Here is a 20,885-nt window from a genome sequence, read left to right as displayed (position 1 = left end):
TCTTGGTTGTATGATGTGTCCATCGCAGATGGGCTAGAGGCTCTGTTTTAAGATCTCTCTCACTCCAGGATCCAGTCTAATGCAATATCCACTCTATGGGACATTGCTAATATCTGTGACAGAAAGAAAAGAGAAAGTCAGTTTGTTCCTTGCAAGTTACACCTGGAAGACAACACATCATCTTTTAGTGATGAAAATAAGACACAGAACCATGCTAGAATTTGAGAGGGCAGAAACACACACCACCATCATGTCTTAAAGAAGAAAACACTTTTATACTACACCCATCACACACCTGTAAGACATGGTAATCAGGCAATATTAACCGCATTAAAAAAATGAATATATGTCCCTGAAAGAAAGAATTGGTAAGCTGGACTTCGTTAAAATTAAAAATCTTCAGCTATGCAAAAGACACTGTCAAGAGAATGAAAAGACAAACCACAGACTAGGAGAAAATATTTGCAAAAGACATATCTGAAAAAGGACTGTTACCCAAAATATACAAAGAACTCTTAAAACTCAACAATAAGAAAACAAACACAATTAAAAACTGGGCCAAAAAAAAAATTATGGTTGCCAAAGGGAATAGTAGGCTGGGGGGAAAGAGATAAATTAGGAGTTTGGGATTAGCAGATACACACTTCTGTATACAAAATAGGTAAACAACAAGGACATATATAGCATGTATATGTATATACATATATACGTGTGTGTGTGTATATATATACACACACACACGTATATATGTATAACATGTACAGCACAGGGAATTACACTCAATATCTTTTTTTTTTTTTTTAATTTATTTATGGCTGTGTTGGGTCTTCATTGCAGTGGCAGGCTTCTCATTGCAGTGGCTTCTCCCGTTACAGAGCACAGGCCCTAGGCGTGTGGGCTTCAGTAGTTGTGGCACACGGGCCCAGCCGCTCCACGGCATGTGGGATCTTCCCGGACCAGGGCTCGAACCTCTGTCCCCTGCATTGGCAGGCAGACTCCCAACCACTAGGCCAACAGGGAAGTCCTACTCAATATCTTTTAATAACCTATAATGGAAAAGAATCCGAAAAAGAATATATATATATGTGTATGTATATATATATATATATATATGTATATATGTATACACACACAACTGAATCAGTTTGCTATACACTTGAAACTAACACGACATGGTAAATTGTAAGAAGGGGTGAGCCCACGTCCTCCTCCACCATCTTGCCGGCCAAATGGCGACACTGTAAATAAACTCTACTTCCATTAAAAAAAAAATGGGTCAAAGACCTCAACAGACAGCTCACCAAAGAAGATAAATAGATGGCAAACAAGCATATGAAAAGATACTCAGCATCATATGTCATTAGGGAATTGCAACTTAAAACGAGATGCCACTGCACACTTATTAGAAAGGTCAAAATTCAAAACACTACAACACCAAATGCTCATGAGGATGTGAAGCAACAGGAACTCTCTTCACTGCTACTGGAAATGCAAAATGGAAAAGCCACTTTGGAAGGCAGGTTTGCAGTTCGTTTGTTTTTATAATACTAAACATACTCTTACCATATATTCCAGCAATCGCACTCCTTGGTGTTAACACAAATGAGCTGAAAACTTATGTTGACACAAAAAGCTGCACATGGATTTTATAGCAGCTTTATTTATAATTTCCAAAACTTGGAAGCAACTACAATGTCATTCAGTAGGTGAACAGATAAATAAACTATGATACATCCCGACAATGGAATATTAGTTAGCATTAAAAAGAAATGCACTATCAAGCTATGAAAAGACATAGAGGAGCCAGATAGGAGCCTTAAATGCATATCACTAAGTGGACGAAGTCAGTATGAAAAGGCTCCTACTGCCTGATTCCACCTATATGACATTCTGGAAAAGGCAAAATTATGGAGACAGTAAAAAAAAAAAAAGAAAATCAGTGGTTGCCAGAGGAGAGAAGGATGAATAAGGTGGAGCACAGACGATCTTTAGGGCAGTGAAACTATTCTGTGTGATACCATAATGATGGACACATGTCATTATAAAATTTTCCAAACCCATAGAATGTACAACACCATGAGTGAACCTGAAGTAAACTATGGACTTTGGGTGAGAATGACGTGTCTGCGTAGGTTCATCAACTCTAACAAATGCATCACTCTGGTGGGGGGATGCTGATAACGCAGGAGGTGATGCGTGTGTGGGAGAGGGGGTGTAAGGGAAATCTCTGTACCTTCTACTGATTTTTGCTGTGAACCTAATACTGCTCTAAAAAAAATCAAGTCTATTTTTAAAAAATGAATACATGTCATAGAGGTTAAGTGTCTTGGGTAAGGTCATGCAAAAGAGTGCCTTGCACACAGGAGATAATAAATATTTGTTGAACGAGTGAGGAGAGGCACGTGTGAACTAATGAAAAAGTAAAATGATGAAAGCCAGGGTGCAAATCCAGGTGAGCCGGTTCTTGATACAGGGTTCTTTCTGTTTCCAGCATACTGCTACCCAGCTCCTTGACCACCCCTGTACCCACCCAGGCTACTAGCAACTAAATTCCACCCCAGGAAGGTTTCTGGGTTTTACTTGTCTGTGTTTGTAAAATAACTGGGATTCCTGAGTTCTAGAACGGCAAATAGTAAACAGTCACCGTTGTAATGAAACACAAGCACGTGGACACAGACACACAAAAACTGTCAACTCATCGTAAGAGCAACAAGGGCGTAGGGCAAGGACATATTAATCCACACAGTTCAGACTAAACCCTGTTACCAAGGACAAAGTTGCAACAGCAATGCCTGAGCCCACACGTGGCTATTATGTGTAATTTCGCTTCACTTTGGCAATGACACAGAGTTTCCAGAAGCGGTGTAAGTCCTGAAGAGAGAACTGTAGCATCCAGGGTTAAACAGAGAGCCCCAAAGACTAGAGAAATGAAAGAGACAGAGAGCATTTAACTGAAAAGGCCTCTAGTACCAGGCGGAACAGAGAGGATAAAAAAAATTCCTCCTCTCTGAGAATCAGAAGCAGCCCGTGAGCCAAATACATCTGTTGAATGTTGAAGGTGACAAAATGCAGCTCAGAGAGAGAATGCACTGAATCATTAAAAAAAAGTTCCTAAGAAACTTAACAAGTACATCGAGACACTGCTAAAGTATGTGCTTTGATGGCTCATGGAAATATCCCGGGGAAGTGACTCAAACGGTTTGGAAGATGCAGCCTCTCCGCTTGGACGATTCACTCATCGCTGAGACAGCAGGAAGTCAAAGTAACCGTAATTGGGAGTTTCTTGGGATGAGGTAGAATCCTCTAAGCTGTGCCTCACAAAGGCATCTAGACGTTCAGGTAATGGCGTGTGAGGGGGATTCATGAAAGAAAGGTGGATTCTTTCCTTCTGATTTTCAAATTTATTTTTAATGGATAAAACAGTTCTGATCCAAAATTTTTAAAAGTACAAAGCAGTACACGGTGAAAAGTCCCCCTTGCAACTCCCTTTGTAGTCACTCAATTCTCCTTTTCAGAATCAGTGATCGATTCCTGGCACATTCTTCCACACATATATTTATGCAAACAAATCAATGTTTTACATTTTCCTTCTTTTAATTCAAATACCAACCTACTGTTCAAACTATTATGTACCTGAAATAGAGCTTGGAAGCAAGTCTTAAAATTAAACAGATATAAAACCACCAATGAAATGACTCTATCTCAGACTGCTATCATATCACTACAGAGAAAGAAGGAATTTCACTAACTTATGGACCCAGTAAATTCTGACTCTACAGAATATAGTGTAAAGAACTAAAAAGAACTGTAAAGAAATCTGACTTTTACTTATTTTGTTTGTTTTTCAGTAGTGGTAGAGGGTAGTTTTTCTGAAATGATTTTGAGTATATTGTAGGACAGAGAAAAATAATGATGTAATTGGGAATTATGGGTTCTCTCATGTGAGAGAGGAAGACACGTATATGAGAAAAGTGAGAAAGAAAACCCTGTGCCGAGACTAAAACGATATTACGGACTGAACATTTGTGTCCCCCCCCATTTCTATGTTAAAGCCCTGACATTGGATGTGATGGTGTTTGGAGGTGGGGCCTTTGGGAGGTAAGTAGGTTTAAATGAAGTCATGAGGGTGTGGCCTTCCTGATGAGATTAGTGTCCTTGTAAGAAGAGGAATAAAGAGCTGAGCTTGCCCTTTCTCCACCGTGTGAAGACACAGTGAGAAGGTGGCCATCCACAGAGCCCTCGCTGGGGGACTGAACTGACCAGCACCGTGCTCTTGGACTTTCCAACCTTCAGAAGTGTGAGAAATAAGTGTCTGCTGTTTAAGCCAGCCGGCTATGGTATTTTGTTATGGCAGCCTGAGCAGATTAAGACAAATGAGAACTATTAATATAAACTAGTTCCATTCACTGAAAAGGTCTGAAAATGTGGTCACTCCACAAGCAACAAGTACATCTTGGGAATGCCCAGATCTTGGTTTCTAAATTCTATTTCCCACTTTAAAAAATAAAAAAAAAAGAAAGAAAGTAAAAAGAAAAACCTCAGAATCTTGGGAAATGGCTCTTTCTGTGTCAAAAGCAAAGAAAATACAAAGTAGTCCTGTAACATCTTATTACTGTGTCAGGAAATGCTCCAAGATTGATCCAGACATGTCAACATACACATGAGCCTGCGTGAAGGGGCTTCCAACAGTTGGGTTTGGAGTAATTTGAGCATTAAAAAAAATAATGATAGTGGATGATAACATACTGAATTTTAAAAATCAATTAATGTATAATAGAGTAAAAAAAAAAAAGAGGAAGGTGGAACCCTTCTCTCGTAAGAACCCCTGACAACAAAGTTACATCAGCAGCTTTAGAAAATGACTGTTTTGCCACCTCCAATGTACTCATTGGTTCAGGCAAGAATCAACAGAGACTGGAGCCAGTCAAGTCTACTGACTTGTCCAAATCTAAGGTTGCATAACCCAAGTAAGTTTTGACAAGTCTCTGTGAAGAATAACCAGACTCCACTGAGTGAAATGTTGTGGGCATATGTACATGATCTCAAAGTACCACACCTCAGATGTCGTGTTAGTTTGCTCAGGCTGCCATAACTAAGTACCTGGGGGACTTCAACAACTGAAATGTATTTTCTCACTGCTCTGGAGGCTGGAAGTCCAAGATCAAGGTGCCAGCAGAGTCGGTTTTGCCCGAGGCCTCTCTCCTTGCCTTGCAGACGGCGGCCCTCTTGCTGCCTTTTCCCATGGGCTTCCCTCTGTGCCCACGTGGCTCTGGTGTCTCTTAATATGTTCAAATTTCCTCTTCTTAAAAGGATACCAGTCACACTGGATTAGCTCCTACCCGTACAACCTCATTTAACTTTAATTACCTTTTTAAAAACCCCGACTACGGGCTTCCCTGGTGGCGCAGTGGTTGAGAGTGCCGATGCAGGGGACACGGGTTTGTGCCGTGAGGATCCCACATGCCGCGGAGCGGCTGGGCCCGTGAGCCATGGCCGCTGAGCCTGCGCGTCCGGAGCCTGTGCTCCGCAACGGGAGAGGCCACAGCAGTGAGAGGCCCGCGTACCGCAAAAACAAAAAACAAAAAACAAAAAACACCCCGACTACAACTACGCTCACATTCTAAGGTGCTGGGGGGTTGGGGTTTTGACATATGAATTTGGGGAGAATACAATTCAGTCCATATCAGACGTGTTGCTAAATACAAAGGGAACTACAATGGAGAAGTCTGGCAGCCACTACCTTAACCGAATGAATAAACTTATCACTAAGAGCATTGCTGTAATATTTTTGATGTTTCACTGGAATGTAATTGTGAGGAAACAATCAGATAAATCCAGATTATGAAAATTTCTACAAGACAACTGGCTGGCCTTCTCCAAAAAGATCACTGTCATGAAATACAAAAGGCAGGTAGACTAGATAAACAGAAGCTAAAGAAACATGACAACCAAATTCTACAAAAAAAAGAAAAAGAAGCCAAATCTCCAAAAAAAAAAAAAAGCCGTAATTTTTTTGTGTGATAACCAAGGAGATGTCAATAATATATTAGATGATACTACTGTTTCAATGTTAAATTTCTTAGGTGTGTGGTGGCGTGCCTTTGTATTTAGGCATGAATGTTATGCTTTCTACAGTTTATTTTTAAACAGTTTCCCCAAAGATGTCTGCAAATTAACAATTAGTGAGTCTACAGACATCAAGAACAGACTTGTGGTTGCCAAAGGGGTTGGGGGGGGAGTGAAATATTGGGAGTTTGGGGTTAGCAGATGCAAACTATAATACACAGAATTAATAAACAACAACATCCTACTGTAGAGCACAGGGAACTATATTCAATATCCTACTATAAACCATAATGGAAAAGAATATAAAAAAGAATGTATATATGTATAATGGAGTCACTTTCCTATATACAACAGAAACTAACACAACACTGTAAATCAACTATACTTCAATAAAATTTTAAAAAATTAGTGAGTATACTTGAAAATTATATATTTATCTGAATATTCTTACAACTTTTCTATTTAAAATTTTTCAAAATGTAAAGTTAGAGGGGATGATAGATAGATAATATCTACATCATTGGAGGTAACTCTCTATCATATATAAAGAATATACTGGTTCTGTTTCACATCTGTATATTTTTTTCCATGTATATCCATTATTTAACCAGTTCTCTATTACTGAATATTAAGATTATCTTTAATCTTTTTTTTTAATTAAAAACAACGGTGCAAAAATAATCCTGTACATACATCTTTTGGGAGATGTGTGAGTATATCTTTAGGATAAATTCCTAGGAGAGGAGTTGCTAAAGTTTTTTCTTGATGACTGTAAGTAGGCATTGAATTTCTAGGCAAAACAGTTATTTTTTCAGTTTGCTGGTATTCTGAATCAAAGTAAAACAAGCCGGTTTAAAAAAGTAAGCCTCCTTAATTCACAGTGAAGAGCTGATTTCTTTACCTTAATGGTTTAATTCAAGGCTTGAATTATTCAACTTTAAATGCAAAACATCTAACACAGTGTGTTGTACAAAATGGATACACGCATTCATCAAATGTGTTTGAATGAATGAATGGAAGCTTCTAGACACCAGAAGCATTAACTGTGGAATTATAAAATAAACACGTCCTCCCTCCCCACATTCCAAGAGGCTGCAAGAATCTTAATGGCATCTCACTATAACACACACACACACACACAAATGAGATGTCAAGGCACATCTCCTATGGACCTCATCCAAGTCACCAAAATGACTTCCCTATAATGGACTCCCAAGACAGAATTATAGCATAGCAGTTGGGAATTTAAAGTTTATAAAACACTGTGAATTCTCTAGCTCCTTGCCTACTCCCTGCTACTGCTGTTTTTCTCTCTGCTGGTCTGATTCCTCCATCACTTTGCTCCATATCTGGGCTATTTAGAGGGAATGGCAAATTTAGAGCTCACCATAGCCAGGGCCCATTGACAACAGAGGATTAAGGGACCTTGAGCCAAGTCACTTGATCCCTCAAGGGTTCTACTTTATTATCTATAAAATAAAGGGGTTGGAAGCACTGAGATTTTTCCCCACATTCTGTAGCTCTTTGGAGAAATTATGTTATCAATCCACACCATGAGTTGTTAATAATTAACAGCCACATATGAAAAGGGGACAAAACTTGCATTAAAATATCAAAAAACACAGTGTAGCAGAATGACTGCACACATCAGAGGAAGAAAATTTTCATAAGTCAGGTTCCCAAATGAGCTTCTCCGTGCCCACTTTTATTCATTCTGGTTCTTGTAGGTAAGTAGGTGGCACACAAGTCTTGAGCATAAACCTGCTCCCAATCTCAGAGGTCTGTTATACCATCGCAAAAGGCCACCAATAGCATGTACAAACCATTGTTTTTTGAGGATCTGCCATCTTCAAAGTGCTCTAGGTGCTGATACAGACTGGAAAACTCTAAATTCCACCTCCAACTACTGCATGTGATTCTCTCTGAATGAGCCATCTATAAAGTAAGAGAGAATGATGCCTCACCTACCTGTGCCTCAAAGTTCATTCCCTCGGTGGAAACCATTTATTGTCCATCAGCTCTTAGACAGCTGTCCCTAACACCAAGATTATCCCCTCAGGCCAAGACAGGTTAGTTCAAGGAATCAAACATGATTGTTTTCATATTTTAAAAGTTAAAAATGGTTTCTAGCATAGAAAAACCAAAATGATAAAGAGAATGGGAAGTCATCTCTTCCCAGGAATATTTCAAGATACTAGCATGTTTAACCCAGAAAAGAGAGAGAAGAACATGATGGTTGTCTACAAATATACAAAGAGCTAACAGGTGGAAGGTACATGAGGCTGGTTCTTTGTGAATCTGGAGAGCGAAACTTTGAGAGGTAAAATGTTCAGAGTGAAAGATCTTGGTTCAGTTTGATGAAGGACTTTCTAAAAAGTAGAGATCTTTAACAATGGAATACATTTTCTTGGACTTATTGAGTTCTGAAGAATGTGAAGAATTCAAGAAAATGTTTGATGGTAATTCTCAGGTGTGGTGTGGGATTGGAGATGAAGCCAGTAAATTTTAAAATATAGTAAATCCTATAACACAAGTAATATTTGACAAATCTCAGGTATAAAATCCTATAAGACAAGTACTATTTGACATATATCTTCCATGAAGTAATAATCAGACTTCAATAATATTTTCCATCTTCACAAAAGAGAGAAAAAAGAAACTGAATTTATTATAAGATTGTGCAGATTATAAAAAAGAAAGCAGAATGTAATGATCCAAGTAGAGAATTAAAAGTAATAAAATATGACTACAAAATTCATGGCCATACAGAAGCATAATACTGAAAGCAAAGTGGGAGAGTACGTCAAGAATTACAAAGATCCAGTGCTTGCGAAAAAATATAAATCTTGCATAGGAAACTGCAAAACTATGACTCATGGAAAACTGAAGGGTAGTTTTTCCATGAATTAAATATAACAAATTTCACTATAAAAGAATTAAAAACTAACGCAAATCAACAAACATGAACAAAACAACACGAACAAAATTAAAAGGAAGGCATTAATGCAATAAGATAAGAAAAGGAAATAAGATGTACACAGATTGGGGAGGAAGAAATAAAAGTGTCTTTGTTCACTGATGACATAATTGTCTATGTAGAAAATCCAAAAGAATTGACAAAAACTGTCTGGAATTAATAAGTAATTATACAAAGGTGTAGAATCAAGTTTAATACACAGAAGTCAATCACTTTTCTATATACCAGCAATGAATACATGGAACTTGAAATTCAAAAACACAATACCATTTACATTAGCACCCCCAAAGATGAAATACTCAGTTATAAATTTAACAAAATATGAATCAAATCTATATGAGGAACACTACAAAACTGATGAAAACAATCAAAGAACAACTAAACAAATGGACAAATATTCCATGTTCATGGATAGGAAAAATCAATATGATTAATATGACAGTTCTGCACAACTTGATCTATAGATTCAACACAATCCCAACCAACATCCAGCAAACTGTTTTATGGATATCAACAATCTGATTCCAAAGTTTATAAGGAGAGATAAAAGACCTAGAACAACCAACACAACATGGAAGGAAAAGAACCAAGTCAGAGGACTGACACTAACTTACGTACTATAAAGCAACAGTAATCAGGACAGATGTGGTATTGGCAAAAATAGAGACAAAGAGATCAATGGAACAGAATGGACAGCCCAGAAATAGAGTCACGTAAATATAGTCAACAGATCTTTGACAAAGAAGTGATACATCCAGACGATGGATTATTATACAGCATTAAAAAGAAATGAGCTATCAAGCCATGAAAAGACGAAGGAATCTTAAATGCATGTTACTAAGTGAAAGAAGTCATTCTGAAAAGGCTACATCTGTATGAGTCCAACAATATGACATTCTGTAAACGGCAGAATTACAGAGATCATAAAATGATCAGTCGTTGTCAGGCATTTGGGAGGAGGGAGAGATGAATCAAAAGCGCACCGAAGACTTTTAGGTTAGTGAAACTCTTCTGTATGTTACTAGGAGGGATACGAGTCATACATTTGTTCTAAACTGTAGGTTATACAACACCAAGAGTGAACCCTAATGTAAACTATAGTCTGGATTATAATGATAATTCAATGTAGGTTCATCATTTGTAACCAAGGTAGCACTGTGGTGGGGAATGTTGACAGTGGGGAAATGTCTATATGTGCAGGCAGTGGTGGGCTGGGGGGGGGTCTTGGGAATTCTCTGTGCTTTCCACTCAATTTTACTGTGAACCTAAAACTGCTCTTAAAGTCTATTATTAAAAAAAAAATCTCCTACAGCAAATACGAGGCCAGCCTCTTATGTCAATGGGAAATAATGGTCGAGTTGAGCATTTAGCGCTCTTTAATTTGTAACATTATGAAGGTAAATTGTAGTTCTGTACTGCATTGTTCTCCCCCCCAGCTCTTCTGGAGTCTGGGTCTGGGGGTCTAGTCCTAAAGTATTTCAACACTTCGACTCCTGCAGATTATTTGAAGTTCTTTTCCCTGTTATCTTGTATAATATAGAGTGAGTCATCAATTTGACGATGGGGTCACCCATCGAGACAGAGAAAGAATCAAGATGGCAGGTTACCAGGGGAACATGGCCAAGGGCTAATGGGCAGTTCAAATTAAAATTCGTTTCTTAAAATAGTATTTACAACATATATTCAATAGATGTTAAATGAGATTACTTTCCAATGATATACTGTGATTGGGTTTTAGAATTAAACATTGAAAATCGGATTATTTAAATCTAAGTAACAAATACTATCATGAGTTGTGGGGGGTTGGTGAATAGTACATTCTGAAATATTTTTTTAGGAAAAAAAAACCCACTTAATATACTGAAAAGCAAATATGCTGCATCTGACTTGAAATAATCTTCAAAAAGTTTAGAAGTTCAAGGTTTTAATATTGAACTTTATACACTGAAAGTCACCTTTCAGATTTTAAGCTAAACAATTAAATCTGGCAGTAATGAAAAACAGACATGGTAGTCTTAAAATTTTTGCTTGAACAGAGGAAAGACTCTTCTCCCTTTGCTAATGGGTTAATTAGCAATCAGACACACACAGAAGCTTTGTTCTTTCACTGATTACATTTTCCTGATCAAGAGAATGGGCTACCATCACAAGGCCTTGACTCATATGAGGTTTCCTCATTTCCTCATCACTGGGACTCTGAGTAACTATAAATCACTTAGACTAGTATTTTGAGTGATCTGCTGTAAATGTTCATTAAAAACTCAAATGATGTCACAAGAATCTGTGGAAATTAAACTGTATTAAATACAGGGGGAAAAAAGTTTGTATATTCCTTGGTCAGGACGCTAAAGTTTTCTTCCTCTAGACTATACACATTTCTTACTACATTGTTTAAGAATAATGACCGTTAACACTTATATACCGTTTTCAGCATTTTACACACACTAACTCATTTAATTTCATAGCAACGTTATGAGCGTATACTACTGACATCTCTGGGTTACAGACGTGGAAACAGATACCAAGAGGTTAATTAACTTGCTCAAGGTCATACATTAGCCAACCTGGGTAGTTGGGCTCTTAGCCACTACGTTATTCTGCATCTTAGGTAATTTATCTTGATGTTTCAAAGGAGATTTTCTTCTTTCATTGTAAGGTTGTTTCGAGAACTAAGAGAATGCATCTATATAAAGCATTTAAAACAACTCTGCCGCAAAGGAAGCACCTCCTAAATGCTAGTTGTTCATGTTCTTATTATTATCATTAACATTTGTGTATCTTCTAAAAAGCTCCCGAATCTATTTGATTTGGATATATCTGAATTCTCTTATTTTTAACAGGTTTCGTGTTGATATGCATGTATTTTACAAGTATACAATTTTCAAACAGCAGTTTTGTTTCCTTCTAAGTGTCTCCTTGTCATTTTATTTTCTTGTTTAATTGTATTGCCTGCAGTTTCTAGAGCAATGTTCAGTTAAATGGGGGTAAAAACGGGGATCTCATTTCTGTTCCTGACCTCAGACGCCATAAAAATGGACTTACGTCTCCAATTTGCTCATTAAGCACATGGCTGGATTTCAGAGAGAGAGAGAGAGAGAGAGAGAGAGAGAGAGTGTGTGTGTGTGTGTGTGTGTGTGTGTAAAGCAGTGGTAAGAAAGTATCCCTCTACTGTTATTTTACTAAAGAGTTTTCATTAAAAATGTATGCTGATCTTATCAAATATATTTTAGGCGTTAGTCACTCTGATAATACACTTTTTCCCCTTTGACCAGTTAAAATACTAATTCAGTGCAATGACTTATCTAATATACAGGAACAACCTTATTTTCCTAGAATGAAATGCACTTGGCTGTAATGTCATAGTCTATGAATTTATTGGTGAATTACATTTAATATGTTATTAACATTTTTTTGCCTCAATATAATGGATTTTGTTCTCTAGAGTTCTGGGGTTTTGTGTGTGTGTGTGTGTGTGTGTGTGTGTGTGTGTGTGCGCGCGCTATGTTACCGTGGCTTTGGAAAAGAAATTTGACAACTAAATGTTTTCTCTGTTCTACTATATTCTGTAACAATAACAGCACTGGCTCTTTTTACTCATAGAAAGTTACAAAGAATTTCCTCGTGAAACTGAGTTTGACACAACCTTTTAATTTTGAAAACTTTTAAATTCTGCCCATGATTATATAATAGGTTCTATTTGGGTTTTCTCTCTCTTCTGGGGTCAATTTTGGCTGTTCATATTTCCCAAGGGGGGAAAAATCATCATTTATAACAGGTTTTCAAATTTTGCCTGAAGTTTTAAACGCAGCCTCTTCTGTTTTATTAACATTGTCTTTATCTGTATTTGTTTCCCTCGACTCATTTCTAAATTTGCCTATTTGTGCTTTCTCCCTTTTTCCTTAATTAATATAAATTTACCTCTTATTTTTTTAATTAAAACCTGCCACACACTGGTTTTATTTAATAGACCCGGGTTTCTTCCTCAACCCCACACTTTGAATGCCTAATTTACTTATTCTCATTTTACTTTCTCTGATGTATGTAGACTGGGAATTTTTTTTTCCACAGGAGTATTCTCTTCCCAGAGTTGTTTATTGTTATTTTACTTCAGAAATGTGCAATTCTGCTTTGAATTTCCTCATTGACTTAAAAAAGAAAAGAAAAACTCACAGGCTACTTTTATTACCAAGAACTTGGGATTTTTGTTTGGATGACCCTATTTTTGCTATTTTATGCTTTATTGCAATGTAGTTAAGAGAATGAGGTCTGTATTATTTCTACTTATTAGAATTTGTTGAATTATTTTTTTAACGTTCTACTATATCATGACACTTGGGGGGAAATGTCTATTTTCTGTTTCATCAGGATCTGGATTTTGTTCTGCATTTATTAGAGTGTCCTTGTTATGCTAATCAGATTCACTATACACTTACTTCTTTGTGTCCAAAGCTGTGTCATGTGTTGAAAAGGGTGAGGGAAGCTGCATGTCATTATGTGTTTCTGTCTACTGCTCCCTTTCTTCAGTTGTTGCCTTATGTATGCAGAGCCTGCCGGATTTGGATTTATGACAATTATCATTATAAAGTACCACTCTGTTCTTTTACCTTTTTTACCTTACATTCAGTCTTGGTTTTAATACTTCCTTGCTTTTTTATTTATTTTTTTAATGCAGTATCTTTTGCTTTATGATCTGTTTCTTCTTGTTAAAAAAAAAAAAAGGAAATCTTCCTTTCTGATAATTTCTAAGGTTTATACTCTTTTTCAGTTCCTATGATGGTTATAACATTAGACACTACACGTATGTGCACTGTGCTTCCCTTAAATGTACTCTATTAAACATGCTCTTCATGGAGGGTGGGAGGGAGGGAGATGCAAGAGGGAAGACATATGGGAACATATGTATATGTATAACTGATTCACTTTGTTATAAAGCAGAAACTAACACACCATTGTAAAGCAATTATACCCCAATAAAGGTGTTAAAAAAAAAAAACATGCTCTTCAAAAAGGGAAAAATCAATAATCTTTTAAATAGGGAAGGGTCATTTTTCCCTGTCTTCCACTCAATGACCATATGACCCAGAAGGAGGACACGACAATCTACGGTTCCCATCATAATGGAATCATACTAGAATAGTATTTTGGATGTACATTCTTTCTATAACATGGCACCTAAAAGCAGGCAAACAACCCTGGACCACTATGCTTAGTGAAACAAGTCAGACAGAGAAAGACATATACTGTTTGACATCACTTATATATGGAATCTAAAATAGAATACAAATGAACTTATATACAAAACAGAAACAGACCCACAGATGTAGAAAACAAACTTATGGTTACCAAAGGGAAAACGGACAGAGGGGAGGGACAAATTAGAAGTACGGGATTAACAGATACAAACTACTACACATAAAATAGATAAGCAATAAGGATTTACTGTATAGCAGAGGAAATTATACCCAATATCTTGTAATAACCTATAATGGGATATAATCTGCAAAAAACACAAAACTAAATCATTATGCTGTACACCTGAAACTAAAGCAATATTGTGAATCAACTATACTTCAATTAAAAATTTTTTTAAGTTTAAAAAAAAGAAAGAGAAAAACTCATATTTTGAGACCCGTGAGAAAATCTGCTGCGATGAACTTATCCAGAGACAACAGACTGACTTTCAACAAGCCACCTTCCTTAGAGATTTTCAGAGCAATCTTGATTGGGGGCGATTCCAGTGGACATCGTGGCCGCTTTGTCAACGTCTGTTTCCCACTCTCCTGGTGACACCCTTTACGTTCATTTGTGAACCACTCCTCAGCAGCACCGCCCTCCACGTCTAGCTCTAGGGGTAGAACTGTGTGACTCACACCTGAATTGGTCAGGATCAACGGTCGCTTCACAGTGAGCACTGGCACACAACCCAAGTCATGCCAATAAGGTACAAGGAGGGCTTTTCTGAGAGCTTCTGGGGGAAAAAAAATAAGTTCCTCACTCTTTGCAAGAGCTGAAGGGTATGACCTCCTCTCTCCAGATCCTCAGACTTGGATGAGGAAGCACATTATCTCCCAGATGTTGCTGGCAGGCATTTTGCAGCCATGCCTGGCAGTCCCCCTGAGCAGGAAGCTGATATCAAGGAAGGAAAAGCAAATGAGGAAAAGACACCAATCCTTGAGAACACAGTTGAGCCCTGAGGTCAAACCAGTCCTGCCTGTGTTCACAATGTCTGGCCTTGCGGTTATGTGAGTCGGTAAGTCTCATTTATTGAAGTCACATTGAACTTGTCCTGATTTTCTGCAGTGAAATGCATCTTAAGACAATGGTTTATACTTGTGCTGCTCTGGGAACCCAACCCAGTCATAAGATGTGGCGACATCCCTTTAACTCAGTCTTCACTTATCAACTTTAAAATAGGGCAGCCTCTACTGGCTTCTTGCTAAGGAAGACAAGGAAATTAGATCACTTATTATTTCTCACAGCTTCATTCCTCCTTCTCCCAATTTTTTTTTGGTCAGAATCGCTGAGAATTTTACATATATATGTGCATTTATATATGTATATATGAATATTAACATTGTATCTTTTTTTGTTTTGTTTTAGTTTTTTTTTTGTGGTACGCGGGCCTCTCACTGTTGTGGCCTCTCCCGTTGCGGAGCACAGGCTCCGGACGCGCAGGCCCAGCGGCCATGGCTCACGGGCGTAGCCGCTCTGCGGCATGTGGGATCTTCCTGGACCGGGGCACGAACCCGTGTCCTCTGCATCGGCAGGCAGACTCTCAACCACTGCGCCACCAGGGAAGCCCTAACATTGTATCTTTTCTTTCAAGGTTAGTGATACCTATACTTTTCTCTGAAAGCATAATGCTCACTTTTCCCCCTCTTGGATCTCTATTTAAACAGAGTGGGTGCTCATACCAAAGCTTTTGTAGTTGTGCTTCATCTTCTTGATTTCCTTTTTTTCCCCTTTAATTGGGCACTTACATGGCTAAATTCCTCATAAAATAGATTGTTCAAAGATGACTTGTGTTAAGGTGGACAGATCTGGCAAACAAAAATACAAATCTCCCAGTGAAATTTGAATATTAGATAAACAAGGAATAATATTTTAGGATAAGTATATCCCACTTTTTTTTTAGGATAAGTATGTCCCACACAATATGTGGAACATATTTATCCTAAAATATTATTCCTTGTTTATCTAAAATTCAAATTTCACTGAGCATCCTATATTTTATCCGGAAGCCTCACCTTGTGTGAACTGTGCTCTGAGTCCTTGATTACGTGGACACTCCAGACAGTTGCCTTTTGTATCTGAATGACAACTTAGCTGGGCTTAAAAACTCCAGGGCCATTTTTTTTCCCCCATTTAGAATCCTATAGATATGACTCCACTATCTCCTGATAGTGGCTTTTTTTTTTTTATGAAGAGTATGAGGCTGTACAAGGTTTTTTTCTTTTTTCCTTCATCAAGTGACTTGCTTTGTCCAGCTGGATACTTACAGAATTCTTTCTCTATCCCTGAAGCTCAGAATTCTTAGGCTATGTCTCATTTGTTTGTTCTAATTTTTGCCCTAGAACATAGTATGCCCTTTCATTTGCAGATCTAGTTCTTTTATTTCAATTCTTTTTTCCCTATAGCTATGAATATTTTCCTATTGTATTTTTCCATTCTCCATTTGTTAAATCATCACTATCTGTCCTGCATTTATTAACTAGTCTTCAAATCCTTTCATCTCTTTGCTTTTCTCCTTCCCATTTGGTGCTGTCGTCTCAAGCCTTTTCTCCATCTTACTGACTCATTTTCAGCTTAATCTATTTTTCTTTTGTTTGTAATGTATTGCTTATTTTCTAATTATCTCTTTTCTCTGATACCCCATCGTTTCCTTAGTTTTGCAGTTTCCCCTTTTCATCTCATCTTTTTTTATCACACTGTATATCCCTTGCTTCATAGGTCTGTTGTCTACTCAAATCCTCTGACAGAGGGAAGAATTTGTTGCAGAATTTTTAGTCATGTTTCCTGGGTAAACCGGAATAGATTCTTCATCGGCTTTTTGGGCGCTACATTCCTTTTGTGGTCACAAGAGCAGGGAATCTCCCAGTGTTTTCCGTGGCAGCCACTGTGATTCATGTTCGTCTCACTCATTCCTGACGGAGGAAGCTCTGTGGGCACTTGCGAGAATACGGAGTGAGCTTTCTCATTTCTTGTTTGGTGGCAGGGCTCAGTGGTGGAGAGGAGCAGGGTGGGGATCATCTGGGGCCATCAACAGCTACAAGAGGTGACTTTAGCTTCTGTTATTTTTCATTATGAATTTGTAATGATTCCTATGCTTGAAACTGAGCAGGACCCAGGCGGGCCCTCCCAGGTACCAAAGCCTTTCGGTGTCCCCCATTTCTTCTTTGTAGGAAAAAAGTTTCAGGCTCCTAGACCTTCTCTGAGTTCCAAAGGGTAGATTCAAACAGTTAACTAATTAGAGGACTGAGGGGATGCAGAAACAGAGGAAAGGCAGTCAAGAAACAATAGTGCAGGGATGGGGAAGGGCCCTGGTTCCTCCCCTCAGGGATATATACATAAAAACTGGATACACAACTCTAAGTCTAAGAAACTAAGGCCCCCCACCCAGGTAGAGGGTGGTAACTTCAGGCTGAGCACAGCACGTGGACCCCAGACTGGCTGGAACCAGAAGGCTGATGACAGATTCCTGTAACACCGCCCTGTTACCTCCCCATCAGCCAATCAGAGGAGGATTACACATGCTGCAGCCCTCCCCCCAAAATCTGGCCTATAAAAAGTCTTCCCTGAAAACCGCTGGGGAGGATAGTTCAAGCTTTCTGAGCACAGCCTGCCCAATCTCCAAGATTATAGATACACGACTATATTCATGCTTTGATTTAAATGCCACTGGGTATATTCTCTTTTTTAGTATTTTCAAAAATGTCTATTTTGCTTTTGTTGGATTGGGAGAGGAAAGTCTGCAAACACCGTTTCTAAGAAGCCCCCTTTCTTCCTAATAGTTACCAGAATTCATTTAAATTAAGCCATCCAAAGGACTTTTACCCACTTACTTAGAACATTTCCAATAAACAGATGAATTTTTAAAGCCTGATTCACTCGGAGTAAATCTGTGATGAATATACGTGAAATAACTGAATGGTAAAAAATGGTTTCGTGGAGAAAAAGGACCACTCAGTCAAGGACCACTGAGAAAATTAAAACAGAAGCCACCAAAGAAATTCATCACCAGTGAATCACTGATAGAGAAGAACGGTAATAAAGAAAGTAAAAATGATGATAAGGAAAACTTGCTGGCCTCTAAGATGATATTCAAATTAGTACTTCAATTATTCCAACACAGTGTGAATTTGGGAAAGTCCTTTAATATCTATAAGCCTCAGTTTTCTCATCTGAAGACTGGGGATAAAAAAAACATGCCTACATCATAGCCCTGTTTAGGATCAAATGAGATAATATATGCCTGGCACATACATACAGAGCCCAATAGATGTCAGCTAATTATTATTTTCATTCCCATTATGTCTTTGCAAAATCAAAAGGAAGAGATAAATATTGCGAATTGTGACATCTCTGTTCTTTTATCCTGAAATATTTGTTCAGGTTCTCCATGTGTATACAGTACTCTTGTGTCAACCGGATTTTAAGCTTGTATTTAACCCTCTAATCGGCCTAATACAGGGCCTTGTGCTTATACACAAAGGATGTGCTTGATTTCACCTACTGAATCAATAAACGGATTTAGGATCACAAGACACAAAAGAGGAGGCATTTAGCTAAGACTGAGTGGATAAAACTGATCTGGCATACTCATAGTTGCATGAATTCTGAGACCAGAGAGAAATGACCGTTTCTTTGGGCTCTAAGGCGAGAGAGATTCAGGACACTCGAGAGAGCTGAACAATTTAGATGTGAACTTCAGCTGCAGTCAGACCTCCCTCGGGGCAATCAGACTGTTGACAACCAAAATGCAGAAGTTTACAAACAGTCTCCATAAAATGAGGCGTCCTAATACAATATCCAGGGTTGGGCGGGGCGGGGGGGGGAGTACAATGAAGAAAAGTTAACATCATTCTTGGAAAATGGAGCAAGGGAAGGGGGGCATATTAGAGGAACCAGCACAACTGGAGTAAAAACAAATGTCACTTGTGGTTGCCAAGGAGCAGGGAGGGTGGAAAAGGGGTGGATTGGGAGTTTGCTATTAGCAGATGCAAACTATTATACATAGGATGGATAAACAACGAGGTCCTACTGTACAACACAGGGAACTAGACTCCATATCCTGGGATAAATCATAATGGAAAAGAATATAAAAAAGAACATATATATGTATAACTGAATCACTTTGCCGTAGAGCAGAAATGAACACAACATTGTAAATCAACTATACTTAAATTTTTAAAAAACGTCAACACTATTAACAACAATAACAACAGAAATAATAGAAAGTACTTACATAGCATTTACTATATACCAGATCCTGTTCTAAGATATATTAATAGATAGATATAAATATTCATTTAATCCTACAAAAATCCCTTGAGGAAGGTAAGATTATATAGAGATGAGGTAACTGCGACAAAGAATTAAGTGCTGAATTCACACAGCCAATGACCAAATAAACGTGGGCTGATGCTAGCTAGCTCTTTGTGGAAGTGTTACTGAGTCCAAGCTCATACTGCTCACCACACGACGGGACAATAATCGCGAGACGAGGGCTTCCCTGGTGGCGCAGTGGTTGAGAGTCCGACTGCCGATGCAGGGGACGTGGGTTCGTGCCCCGGTCTGGGAGGATCCCACATGCCGTGGAGTGGCTGGGCCCGTGAGCCATGGCCGCTGAGCCTGCGCGTCCGGAGCCTGTGCTGCGCAACGGGAGAGGCCACAACAGTGAGAGGCCCGCGTACCACAAAAAAAAAAAAAAAATCGCGAGACGAGGTGATGGGGCAAGGAGTAATGCCTTTATCTGAAAAGCCAGCAGCCCAAGAAGATGGTGGACTCGTGCCCCAAAGAACTGTCTTGCCTGAGTTAGAATTCAGGCTTCTTTTATATGAAAAGGGGAGGGGATAAAGCCAAACACTTCCTGGTTCCCGGCAGCCTCCGGAGGGGAGGTGTTAATTTCTTCCTCCCTGCGGTCATTCACAGGTGGGCCTGGTCAGGATATTTCCTGTGAGCTAAACGAAGGTATTTTAGCTTAATGCTCATGACCTGGGAGGCAGGGTTCCCAGAGATGGGCCATTATGTGTAATTTAAGCTCACAGGCCACGTCCCTTTAGTGATTACCTTGATAACAGAACACAAAGATTCTTCCCTATGACGGGAGCAATATTATTATTAAAGGCTTACACTGTAAGACAGGGAGGGACGCCTGGCAGCTGGTGGTCCAGGATGACTTCGGGAGGAAAAACAACTTTCTAATGAGGATTTCACTTATGCCGTCTGCCTTGGGGTGTGCTTTATCTCCTGCATCTTTCCACAGTGTACGTAGAAAAAGATACAGCATGTTGCACCGGTTAAGAGCAGAGACCCCAGCTCCCACCCCAAAGCTACAACGCCCAGATTGGATTCTGCGTCTTTCTGTTATTTGCTGTCTGACCTAGGCCTCTTCGGTTATTCAATTTTAAGGAATGTTTCTACCGTCCGTCCACCGACGAGCCAGGAGCCCGGAAATCCCCACTGGTGATGCCCGACGCGCACGCTCCGTTCCCACTCCATCAAATCTTGCACATTTTAGCTCAACACCTGCCTCTCAGGTCTGTTCCCTCTGTAATAGAGAAGAACCTTTTGTGTTCTATTACAAGTTAATCACTAAAGGGGTGTTGCCTAGAAGCTTAAA

The sequence above is a fragment of the Globicephala melas genome, chromosome 20 (assembly GCF_963455315.2).
Source record: "Globicephala melas chromosome 20, mGloMel1.2, whole genome shotgun sequence".
Lineage (NCBI taxonomy): Eukaryota > Metazoa > Chordata > Mammalia > Artiodactyla > Delphinidae > Globicephala > Globicephala melas.
Note: the sequence above shows the minus strand (reverse complement) of the source record.